Raw genomic sequence first — 14,121 nt, 5'->3', positions numbered from 1 at the left:
TCCCCGATCTACACTGACTACAGCTAGTTAAATATCTGCCTTTATCTCAGATCTACACTGACTACCGCTAGTTAAATATCTGCCTTTCTCCCCGATCTACACTGACTACCGCTAGTTAAATATCTGCCTTTATCTCAGATCTACACTGACTACCGCTAGTCAAATATCTGCCTTTATCTCAGATCTACACTGACTACCGCCAGTCAAATATCTGTCTTTATCTCAGATCTACACTGACTACCGCCAGTCAAATATCTGTCTTTATCTCAGATCTACACTGACTACCGCTAGTCAAATATCTGTCTTTATCTCAGATCTACACTGACTATCGCTAGTTAAATATCTGCCTTTATCTCAGATCTACACTGACTACCGCTTTTTAAATATCTGCCTTTCTTCCCGATCTACACAGATAGCCGTTTGGATTTGGAATGCCGTGTCGTATTTGTAAAAAAAAAAAAAAAAAACGATTGTTGTTTGCAACCGTTTTTGTGATCACGCGTCCTGGTTATGGTTAGAAATCGCTACCGAGAGCCGTAGTCTAGCATGCTAAATTATCACTTTGTTCCAGCCCACCTCATACTCTCATTAATCTAAAATAGTGAGGTTTTAAAAATGAGCAAAATAATGCCCGGATTTACATATGGGTGCCGATATCCGGGACGTTTTAGTTTTACGTATTGGTACCTCCGGGAAAAGTTTTTGCCTAAAAAAGCAATGGAATAAATACATTTGCATACGGCGGCAGTACAGTATCATAATGTTCCAACTAATTCGACTTGAAGCACAGTGTCTGAAGTAACGAACGACAATACAAGCGACGCCATGGTGGTTCTCCGCCCATTTCTGGTACCTTTCCTGTTGGCGATATACATGGTATATTGGTATTTTACATCTCCTTTATGTGGGTATTCGTTTTTTTGGTTTCTATTGTGGCAGGCTTATATTACCCGGCTGTGAAGTTAGTAGATTGCAATGATGAAGTAAAGAGATGACGCTGAAAGTGAGACACGAATGTCACGTGATCGATTCTGACGAGATTTCTGATATCATTCCATCAGGCTTTTTAAATCAATATCACATTTTCGTTTGAAGATCAGATATTTGATAACGTGTTTTGCGATAAACATGGCAACGAGATGGGTTGACAGCCAATAATGCTCAGGATGATTCGAGAGCATCGCATTGTCGTTAACCTTTCCACACCACCTCTGTATCAGCATGGAGACGTTGACAGCAGCGATATCTGTGGTATCACGAGGACATTTAGTAGATCTGCTAGGGCACTGCACGTGACGCCAAGGCATAAAAAAAATCAATTGTAATGACCAAAAAGATGGAGTAATATTGATCTACAGGAATTTTATAATTATCTTACAAATCAGCGGATGTGATATCATATCCGTATAATAAAGAAAATCTCCTGTAGCGAACCCTTGATGACAACAATTATGTCACAACTTAACTTTAACACATCTCTGTGAAACTAATATGGACCAAACACCTACGTGTATGAAGCTGATCTGTATATGGTCCTACAATTGATTTGACAGATAAACGTTGATCTAAACATAGAGAAGAAAACAAGGACGATTCCTGCCGAGTGGAACCAATATTTTCTTTCTGTAATATATTGACATAAGCAGTGATAATTCATCAGCCACAGCATTAGGAAACGACTGAAAAGTAACATTTTTTCGCTAGCAACTTCCTAGGGTAAATCCAAACAGTTTACGAAAAGAAATGACCTTGACCGCCAAACTTGCGATATTTTAGCTTGTGTGCTACTGGTGTGAAACATTTACAAACAAACTGACTCGGAGTCATGATCAAGGTCACAGGGGTAAAATTTAATAAAACCTGCAAACGGCTTCCTCTCGTTAAACATGACTATGAATGCAGTGATTTGAAATTTTCAAAAGCAAAAAATACCATTTAGGCAATGAAGGTTCACCGGGCCTAAAAATGAATAATCAGAATTGTAATATACAAAGTTTCTATATCTTCTCTAAAAGTAATGACTAGTACAAATATGTTATTTTGTTGCTAACTTTATAGAACAAATATAGTTGGAAACATTAAAGTGCAACATAGTCAGCTCTCTTAAATAAACAGGCGTCGTGGTACAAAGTTGATATTTTCCCCCCGACAGAAAGTCTCACAAACCCAACAATCGTAAATGCCATAATGACTGCACGTCATATTGCACGTGCGTGTCTAAGGACCGCGGCCTAGTCATTATAGTTCTATACCGGACAGAACAACTGCGTGTTTGGTTCAGAGATATATAAAGCAGGTATGTCGTTATTATACGGTAGAAACTAACAACAGATGGAAAGGTCTGGTCAGATATCCGGATATAGTGTCCGTCAGACCAACTTTGTTTATTGTTATTGACGTACCGTATGTTTAGGGGTATACATGTCACGTGCTTTTACCTTAGGTTAGTTTATGGTATAAAATGGCTTATCATGTCTGGCTGTGGTAGCCGATGTCGTATTCAAAGAGAAGTGTCGGTGATTCATTGAACCGTCTAATCAAAGAGTACTGCTGTCCAGATATTACATTTCAAAAACATATCCCGACCGTGGATGTATCTTGAAATACCTGCGTTCTAATATCTGTTTCGAGCACAATAAACATTGCATTTATGAACAAACTATGATGCTGATGCTGTCAGACTATGTTTGATAAAACATGTCCAACATTTAAAGGGTTTTAAAAAGCCACGGTGATCTAAAAATGATCTGGACATTATACAAATCTGGTAATTTCTCCCTTTTATGAAGAAATGAATGATTATGCATTTGTTCACATGTTGATATATTCTTGTTTATTTTATACAATGGCAAATAAAAGAGACGCAACATCTTCTGAAAGAAGACCTTTCAGATTTCCATTACAAATTACCATGCCGGGATAAATTGCCAAAAATTATTAATTTTCGATGGGAGTCAATTTTGATGTTTTCGAGATGATAGTAAGTCATGGATTAATATGCCAATATATGCCGTTTCAATTAGTCAAAAACATTATCGGGCTATATTCATCCACGAAATTAAATGCCCACCAAATAGCATTTTTATGATGGAAACCCACGAAAATATATGTTTCTTACAGTATGTATATATGTATAATGTAAATCTAAAAGATAAATTTTGTTTTGATTTGTTGCTTGTTACAAGAACACAATGCCTCATACTTTACAGACGAGATCAGATGGACATGACAGAGGCATTGCAATGATTATAAACATGTACATTTACAAAACGATGCAGCATGTCACGTGGTTTGTTTACATTCTCGTCCATCCGCCCTTATCAATATTATTATCAACATTACATTTCAGCAGGAATACATGTTTTTCCCATCACGTTTTTCTGTACGTGCACGTGAAGCTGCTAGGGCATGGATACCGGTCATCTCTCATGAGAAATATGCAAATGACACGACCGCCTCACAAGGGTTAGAAGTGAACATTTGACTACAGCTGCCCACCAGAACGCGATCTCAATAGCTGCCGTATCTGCCTACGTCTTTACGTCCATTATAACGAGAACGAAAATAAATGTTATGTGGAATGATACATAGATCTGTGTACGAGTACGGAAACACCACATGAAACGCTCAACGATAATATTGTTCGTTTTGTTTCGAGTCTGTCAAAGTTGTAACAACAACTGTCATATACTACACATTTCAGTTTGTTCCTGTATGGTGTGGACATACTAGTCAATACGGGCCATAAGTCACATTTTATATCTGACAGATTTTCAATAATAAACCACATTGTTATTAATATTATTAAATGTGCCGCCATGTCATAGTTCGTGGAAAACAATAGAAGGAGTTCAGGCCGAATCGCTACTATTGTACCATAGAATGCGTTTGAGTATGATTTGAAAATCGATACAAATAGACGAAAAGTTATCATTTTACAGCCATTACCACTGGTATAAGGATGATTTTTTCGTCGATTTCAGTAACCTAATTCATGTTGACTACTATTCTTTAACTCTCATAACCTGACTCATACTAATAACCATTCTGTAACTCCAATATTCTGACACGTCAATAGCCATTTCTAAGTCCAATAACTTGACACATGCTAATAATCCTTTTTTTAACTCCAGTAACCTAACTCAAATTAATACGCCAATAACCATTATTTTACTCCAAAATTAACTGAGTAACAAACCATTTGTTACATGTAACTCCAATAACCTGACTCGCGTTAATAACCATTCTTTAACTTCAATAACCTGACTCGCGTTAATAACCATTCTTTAACTCCAATAACCTGGCTCGCGTTTATAACTATTCTTTAACTCCAATAACTAGATGCGTAATGACTACTTGTAACCTCTAATAACTGGGGTCATTTTAACAATAACCGCTGCAATCCAGACTCGTATTACTATTAGCTGCATTTTAATTCCGTTAAATATATACGTCTTTATTACCACTCTACACCTTACAATACCGGACAGACATATGTCTATATCTCGAAGCCTGAACAGCCCAATATATGAACCGTAAAAAAGCTATTCTGGTTCATGGATTTTAAACATTTTACTGGGAACATTCGTATTTTTCTCAATCTTTAACCATTAAGAACTTAAAAAAAACAGATTCTATTGAAAATAAAGAATCCATCTTTATAAAAATGATAGAATTTCGTCATTTTTTCCGAATACCAATTGCGAAATAGAAGGGTGAAACACTGTACGGAGAAACTAGATATATCTGTTAAACTGGGGTTCCTATCATCGTTATCATAATACAGCCTGGACATATGCAGGGGATTACTGTTGTAATTAGGTAAGGCAGTAATGGAGTAATGGATGTTAGCGAATGTTTAAAACATGTGTTTTCTAGGCCTGTGATAAGGTCATCACTCTCATTACAAACAGCGATCAATATCAAAATAGAATCTCCATGTGAAGTTAAAGAATAATATCTCCAATCAGATTTACAAGGAGCTGGTAGGATTAAAATAAAGAAGCTCAAGGAAACAGCTCAAAAGAAGCGCTAATTAGCTATAAATTGTAACATGTGCTCAACACACGACATCTTAATGTATAAACGCATGACCTTAAAGATTTACGAACAACTGCGGAGGTCGGGGTAACGTGTGATTCCTCTGATAGCAATTCTTTAGACGATCTGTCGTGGTGCGTTGGCTGTGTTGTGTGGTACCGCCACAGCAGCCATATCACTTTATAGAATAGTCGCGGGTTTAGATAAGCAGAGTTCATATCGTCTGCGGATTCCAAAATCGAGGCACACGCCATTATAACAAAAAATTCTCCCGATAATTAACTTCACGAGAAAATAATTCAGTTGTCGTAGGCCGTGACTTTTTCACCGACTTTCACGAGGATGTCTCGGTCCGTCATGGTGCCCCTATTGAACTGTGACCTTTGACTTTATCAGCGAAGTAGGTAATCTCTTACGTATCATTGGCAAGTCAAAGGGGTATTCAGGTTCACATCAAACTGAATGAGCTATGAAAGAAAGAAAACTCAGCTTTCGTAACATCTATCATAAGGAATAATTTATGTAATGAATGGTATTTTGATATTATTTCGTGCAACCTTCAAAGTTATCAAATTAATTTTATGGTATGAACAACCAGGAGTCACTTTATCGCCTTCTGTTGTTGTGTATCATGTGCTATATGCGGAACATAATAGAACAACTGGGAACACTATCTAGACATGAAGACGACACATAAAAGTTTTTAGAACAATGATTTACCTTTATAAGGTATATAAAAAGAATTTTATTGTTTGTTTAAATACAAAATTAAAGAAAACAATAAGAGAAAATTATTTTCAGAAATTTATGTACAACTTTAATCACTATGGACTTGGGAAGAAATTGGACAGTTTCATGAAACATTACTATTACACATGTATGTCATGGTGTTTGATCTTTTCAAAATCATTCGATATTTGAATAGTTTGAATTTTACAGATATAGAATTCTAGTGTTTGTCCGTATTTCCTCTGTCATTTACGCGGCTTTTAACATGAAACTGCTGTATAATGCAGTTTAATTCAACATTTGACGGTACTGTATCTAATGATCAATTTGAAATAGAAATATATTTTGCTCTTGTGTGTATTTTCTGTGACCCCTTTAACACACCGACATTAGTTATTGAATGAGCATGTCTAGTATATATTTAATAGCGATGACAAAATTAAATAAAGTTGCTTTATTGTACCGTAATATAGATATACAGAAAGATTGACACGGAGACTTCTTTAGAAGTAGAAATATAATTAGACCAGGTGTTCCGGAAGAGTAAGCGTCTTTTGCTTCGTCGACAACACCCGCCATGTAAACCCTGATCAGTCAAAGTCATACGAAAACAAGGTATACAACAACGGAACTAAAAGGCAAACTAACGAGCATCAAACACGTCCAGCTTCATATCGCTCAATGAAATAGAATATTTCTAAATGAAATCAATATGACTCCCGTAAAACTTCCATATAATTTTCATCAGCATACATCTTTTGAAATTCTGTGTTTGATCTTGCATGGAAATCGTGATAATGAACACAAGCAATTGAATATTGAATCAACTGCGACATGAGATTGCGTAAGAAATTTGCATCCATTAAAAAACCATGATGCTAAGGTTTTGCTTGAAAATGTTTAAAACATTCCAAAATGTTAGAAGAACGAGAAGAAAATAATTAAATTTCCTTATAAATGGTACGGTATCATGTAACATAGCAATACATACAGAATGAACCTAACACCAATACAGTTGGTGGGTTGTCGGTAAATGTATCATAACAATACATACAGAATGAACCTAGCACCACTACAGTTGGTAGGTAGTCGGTAAATGTAACACAATACATACAGAATGAACCTAGCACCACTACAGTTGGTGGGTAGTCGGTAAATGTAACACAATACATACAGAATGAAGCTAGCACCACTACAGTTGGTGGGTAGTCAAATGTAACACAATACATACAGAATGAAGCTAGCACCACTACAGTTGGTAGGTAGTCGGTAAATGTAACACAATACATACAGAATGAAGCTAGCACCACTACAGTTGGTAAGTCGGTAAATGTAACACAATACATACAGAATGAAGCTATCAACACTACAGTTGGTAGGTAGTGAAATGTAACACAATACATACAGAATGAAGCTAGCACCACTACAGTTGGTGGGTAGTCGGTAAATGTAACACAAGACATACAGAATGAAGCTAGCACCACTACAATTGGTGGGTAGTCGGTAAATGTAACACAATACATACAGAATGAAGCTAACACCACTACAGTTGGTGGGTAGTCGGTAAATGTAACACAATACATACAGAATGAAGCTATCAACACTACAGTTGGTAGGTAGTCGGTAAATGTAACACAATACATACAGAATGAAGCTAGCACCACTACAGTTGGTGGGTAGTCGGTAAATGTAACACAAGACATACAGAATGAAGCTAGCACCACTACAATTGGTGGGTAGTCGGTAACACAATACATACAGAATGTAACACACATACATACATCAACACTACAGTTGGTAATGAAGTAACACAATACATACAGAATGAAGCTACTACAGTTGGTGGGTAGTCGGTAAATGTAACACAAGACATACAGAATGAAGCTAGCACCACTACAGTTGGTGGGTAGTCGGTAAATGTAACACAATACATACAGAATGAACCTAACACCACTACAGTTGATGGGTAGTCGGTAAGTGTAACACGATACATACAGAATGAAGCTATCACCACTACAGTTGGTGGGTAGTCGGTAAATGTAACACAATACATACAGAATGAACCTAACACCAATACAGTTGGTGGGTAGTCGGTAAATGTAACACAATACATACAGAATGAAGCTAGCACCACTACAATTGGTGGGTAGTCGGTAAATGTAACACAATACAAACAGTAACACACCAATACAGTTGGTGGGTATACACAATACATACAGAATGAAGCTAGCACCACTACAGTTGGTGGGTAGTCGGTAAATGTAACACAATACATACAGAATGAAGCTAGCACCACTACAGTTGGTGGGTAGTCGGTAAATGTAACACAATACATACAGAATGAAGCTATCAACACTACAGTTGGTGGGTAGTCGGTAAATGTAACACAATACATACAGAATGAAGCTATCAACACTACAGTTGGTGGGTAGTCGGTAAATGTAACACAAGACATACAGAATGAAACAGCACCACTACAGTTGGTGGGTTGTCGGTAAATGTAACACAATACATACAGAATGAAGCTAGCACCACTACAGTTGGTGGGTAGTCGGTAAATGTAACACAAGACATACAGAATGAAACTAGCACCACTACAGTTGGTGGGTTGTCGGTAAATGTAACACAATACATACAGAATGAAGCTACCACCACTACAGTTGGTGGGTAGTCACAATACATACAGAATGAAGCTAGCACCACTACAATTGGTGGGTAGTCGGTAAATGTAACACAATACATACAGAATGAAGCTATCATACAGTTGGTGGGTAGTCGGTAAATGTAACACAATACATACAGAATGAAGCTAGCACCACTACAGTTGGTGGGTAGTCGGTAAATGTAACACAATACATACAGAATGAAGCTAGCACCACTACAGTTGGTGGGTTGTCGGTAAATGTAACACAATACATACAGAATGAAGCTAGCACCACTACAGTTGGTGGGTAGTCGGTAAATGTAACACAATACATACAGAATGAAGCTAGCACCACTACAGTTGGTGGGTAGTCGGTAAATGTAACACGATACATACAGAATGAAGCTATCAATACTACAGTTGGTAGGTAGTCGGTAAATGTAACATAACAATAATCTAATTAAGAATATTTTGCCTCTCTGAGAATTGTTTTGGTTTAACAATAGCAAGAAAGTAGCTTAGTACAACAGTGCCTTGTATCTTAATATATCAAAAACAAAAGAAAAATATGAATCAAAGAAATTATATATATATAAGATATTTCAATAGGTTTTTTTTCAAATTTCTAACTTGAATTTTCTCAAACATTACATTGTACTCGGAATTGCTTCTTAATTTATTTTCATTAGCAAATTCGTTTTTGTATCTCTCGAAAATTTCCACCCAAAATGTATGATCGTCAAGAACGTTTTACGAAATAAACTTTTTCACCAATGGATGTAGATGAAGTGCAGTGGATAGTTGTACAAGGTATTTCAGTATTACCATAGTAATCATAGGGCAAAAACAAATGACGGATAGCTGATATACGCCATAATATAGGACCAAAGCCATGCAAGTATATGATGCATATTGAATTAGAATTTGTTTGAGTCTGATCTTAAAATGTTTAACGTCCTTTTAACAACTAAGGTAATATAAAGACTCCCACACGTAATAGAGGTGAGGGCACATATACTATATGTTGTATGCCATAAACCTTTGTGAATCTCAATGTGATAATCTGATCAGTGCATAACAGAAATCAATCCTACAGGAAACGCCCACCCTGTAGTATCAAACTTACATTGGACAAACCTTACCAAAAATTAAAATTTTGCTTAAAATGTGTTTTACACACGCGTTTTGTAAATTATTTTTTTGTATTGCTTAAACTGTCTTCACCGCCGATACTATACACAAACATTTGCGTTTTGATGTTGATTAACGGTGTTGTAGGGTATAAGAATTTATGTCGAACGAGGTGTCAGGAACAGGAAACGTGTAGATTTGAAATTCTTTCCGAAATACATCCGTCAAAAATTCATCTAACAGAACAAAAGCACACCAAATGACACGTGGAAGTCCATTTCATACAAGAAAATTTGAAAAGGGAAACATCAATATGAAAAGACAACTAGATGTTCTGTGTGAATTTGACAAGTTCGGTCGATTTGATAAGTGAAATCTGTCTGACTGGCGGTAGATAACTCCGTGCTCGGGTGACATGACTGAGAACAAAGAGATACAGTTATATATATATATATATATATATATATATATATATATATATATACTACTTCATTTAGCATACACCATTTGGATGGTGTTACTTTGCCTGAAACAAAGATCATAAAATGATTTCCTCCAAATCTTTAGTTACGGAAAATCATATCGTTTACAAAATTTAACTGCCGAAAAACAACCATAAAATCCTTGTAACGTTAAAGTTTATGATTAAATATTCACGACATTAAAAGTCAGAACCAGACTTGCCAGTCTGGTGTTGTACATCTAACCTTGTCATTGTGTGACATGGCTTAATCATAATGCTTTTGTCGTCTCTGGCTATACAGTAATTTTGTCTGAAAACGACAGTTCATAGGGCTTTCATAAATGGACATTTGACGCTATCCCATTTCCCTTGGCTAGACGTGCATGGTCATCTGATATAGTATGTATCATTATGGGCCTAAATTGCAGCCGCATGGTTCCCTACATCATTTGCATTTCCATGTGAAAAAATGGTTGGCATGGATACCAATTAATGGAATGGAAAACAATTACAGGCACACTACAGGAGGTAATTTACAATATCCTATGAACTTCTAATGCACGGACTTGACGCGTTAACGAAACTCAAATAAACCTATATGTATATATTGGGACAAACACAAGTATTCAAGTGATATGTGTAATTGCTTGTTGAATCATCCTTTAAACGTATGAACTGTTGTAGAGCCAAAACGTCTTAACTGTGGTGATTTACAAACTCAAAAGCTCACGTTGAAACGTGAATCTTGGTGGTGACGATGAAGAGCGGACGACGGGGCTACTCAATAACATCTATGGCACCAATTCACGAACGTTTACTAGATGTATGTAACACTGCTTTACCAAACAAAAGTCAATCTCACTTCCACAAAATGGTCACCAACTAAATAATGATTCACCCGACCAAAACCACAAAATACCAAGTTTCCCACCAAAATATTAGCGAAGTCTATGGATTTAGAGGGACTTAAGCAAGATCTCAGGACGTTAAAGATTGTGTTAGATGTTAAATTTTAAAAATCTAAAACTACTCGTGTTTGGTGTTTTACAGACTTTTCGAATGGTCTTTAAATATCATTATTTTACCGTCGTCGAAGCACATGATTAGTTCGATAATATTGGCGTTTAAACTTACATTGTGTAAAGTATGAGAAGACAATCACTCCAAAACACACGCACTCACCACTTATACAAAGGAATGACGCCCTTAAAAGACTATAGATTTTAACAGGAGTTTCGACAAAATAAAATTTCTGAAAAACACGTAGACGTACAAAATTATGCAAGGAAAAATGTTAAATACAAAATGGAAAGAAATGAAAGTCTTAGGTATATGAAATGACAAAGGGGTCTGAAATAGATGACTTTCAAAAAAGGTAAAAATCGTTAGCAATTAAAACATGATAAAAACATACTACATCTTAATTATGTGTTGTTTAAATTACACTTCGACCTTACGTAAGAGTACAGGATTATAAAGGTGGAAGGTTTTAGTGTTGGAACCACCAATTTCTTACGCACTTCTAAATGTCTTTAATGTTTTCCTTAATTTTGCTTGAACCTTTTAGGAGATGCTCTCACATGTCACTTCTACGAACACAATTTTACTGTTATCCTTGTTTTCCTCACCGATACATTGTAATAATCATAATAATGAATCATTGTACTAAAATCATTGTTTTCTGTGGCAGAAAATTGAATGACCCCCTCAAACTATACATTTATCTTCAAAATACATCATATAACTTTTTCAGTATTATTATAAAAACTAAGATCCCCATGGAATCATTATTATGCATTTTTCAAGTATCAAAGATCAACGTTATGTCTGGAAAATACAGTATATATCTAAAAAAATTGATTCATATATTTTCATGTATTGGATCGCAAAACATTCCTCATATGTAGGGACGAAAAAAAAACATACGTACAGTAGCATAGTATTATTTGGTTATGCAAACGATGACCGAACGATGTGCGATTTTATTTTGTTGATGTAGGGAGTGTTCGATGCTTATAAGTATAGTTGGTAGTGCCGTTACATTGTTCTCATTTGGGAACGTGACATTAATTACTTGAATTGACTAAGATTTACGCGGCGGTTGTTATTGTTGAAGCGGAATATGCTTAACATTCCGCAACACCTGGTCTCATAATTCTTGCACTTTTAAAGGATTCTTAATGTTATTTAAAGTCATGCAACAACAGCAAAATAGTGATATTGTAATTATTATAAGGCGTTTGTTTAATCCAAAAAAAAAAAGGTTTCCTTCGATGTAAATTCTCTGTTGATTTTATTCGTGTGTAATATAAAATCACATACCGTCGATATGTCAATCCGCTTTTATCTTTAAACAAAGTAACCCTTGGTGATACTTTTCCTCTTTGATCCATCGATGCATATATATTTAAGGTATCCTTGTGAAACATACCACTTTCAAAGATGTTGGAAAGCCTCGACACTAGACAAACACAGTGTCACAAGACAGAACAAAGCTTAAGTATTAAACAGTCCAGACGGAAACATTCCAGACGAACACCTCGGTGTTCCACCTGAAAATAAAACATCAGTAAAACTGATTAAACCGTTGTCAGTATAATTTTGGGTATCATTCCAACATGCCCAATCTATCACCTTTCAGCGTTGCGATACTAAAAGTGTCCTTGAGTGGTACACGATCCGCGGATACCAGTCATTGTCAATGCAAAGGTTCTTCTCCTATAATACCTCCCGTGTAAATGTCTGATATTCCATCCAGTTATCACCCATTCTGAATGTGCTACCTAAATATGTAGCAAAGTTACACATTTGTTTAAAAATAGAAAGAGAAAAACGAATGTGATTTTCCCTTCCAAGAGTTCCAAAAAAGACGATTTTTAAGTTTTTGGTATATGTGGGCCGAGGCATAAAATGCCTGCCCCATACATGGTCGACGGCTAAACTTGAGGCTATGTCAGTGAGGACATTAGGAATAAGAGCTATTTAGAAAGAAGAGAAAACAGGTAATCCGAGATTTTGTCCTCTCCTCATATATCTATCATGCGATAAGGGCAACAGGTTGATAGATGGATAGGACAGGTGTGAACACATAGACAGCAACAAGAAGCAAAAGGCAGGTTTAGTTTTTTCAAATCTTGCGTTTGAGACAAATGACTTTCAGGTAATTCAGATCTGTATGTGTGGAACGGTTTTCAAATGAGATTTTATATCATTATAAGAACATCATTTAAAACGATTGATAATATTGTTGTCTTATCATGAATTATATCTCAAGTCTATCAGATATCAATGCCCTACAGCCAACACAAACAAACCATTGTTAAGATGTAGACCTTATTTCCTTTGTTTATCTTTATTACAGATTTGGCGTGTCCATTAATGTAACCTAATTAATCCACGATTTGAAGAGTACAATATACTCTGTAACCGAAAGTCTCAGTACAGCACACGAAAACTGTTGTCATAGTCAGGAAAACAATGCTACAGAGTTCGAGGAATCATATTTCATGAGAATTTTTTTAAAAAAGTGTATATATCTGACATGGGAATGATAAGTTAAGCATGTTTGTAAACAGTAAAAGTGTAAATAAAGATAAATTAAGGAATTGCGTGCAAAACATGCAATACATACTAAGTTTTGTCTTTCAGAACACTTTATTAAATATATAACGGATCGATATGATCAGACCAATAGGTTTGTTTTTATATCTTGTGATCTGCTCCTATCTTATCGAATGTCAGCAATTCAATGCTACTTTTGGGGACAAATTACAACATTCCTTTACAACCGGTTATATGACCCTCATTGTATTTCTCTGTGTTAAATAACTCGCACATGTTATATAATTTTCCGCACTGGAGACATGCGGATCTTAATTAACATTAATAATGGTGACAGTAACAGTCAATAACCAATTTTAGTGAGTGTTATTTTACCAAACATTGGCATGAAACAGAACTTCACGACCCCAACACTGTCTGGTTTTTGAGTGTCAAATATGATTTATTATATGTTGTCTGATGGAGCAAATAATTGAAAGTGGTATGACTATATGGAAATGTTGGATATTTTGTCTGTTTTGATGAAGTGTTAGACATGGGTGTGAAAATATAT

This window comes from Ylistrum balloti, unplaced genomic scaffold (genome assembly GCF_031769215.1).
Source record: "Ylistrum balloti isolate Yb309-2 unplaced genomic scaffold, AGI_CSIRO_Ybal_v1 Utg370048, whole genome shotgun sequence".
NCBI classification, from domain to species: Eukaryota; Metazoa; Mollusca; class Bivalvia; order Pectinida; family Pectinidae; genus Ylistrum; species Ylistrum balloti.
This window is presented reverse-complemented; position numbering follows the sequence as displayed.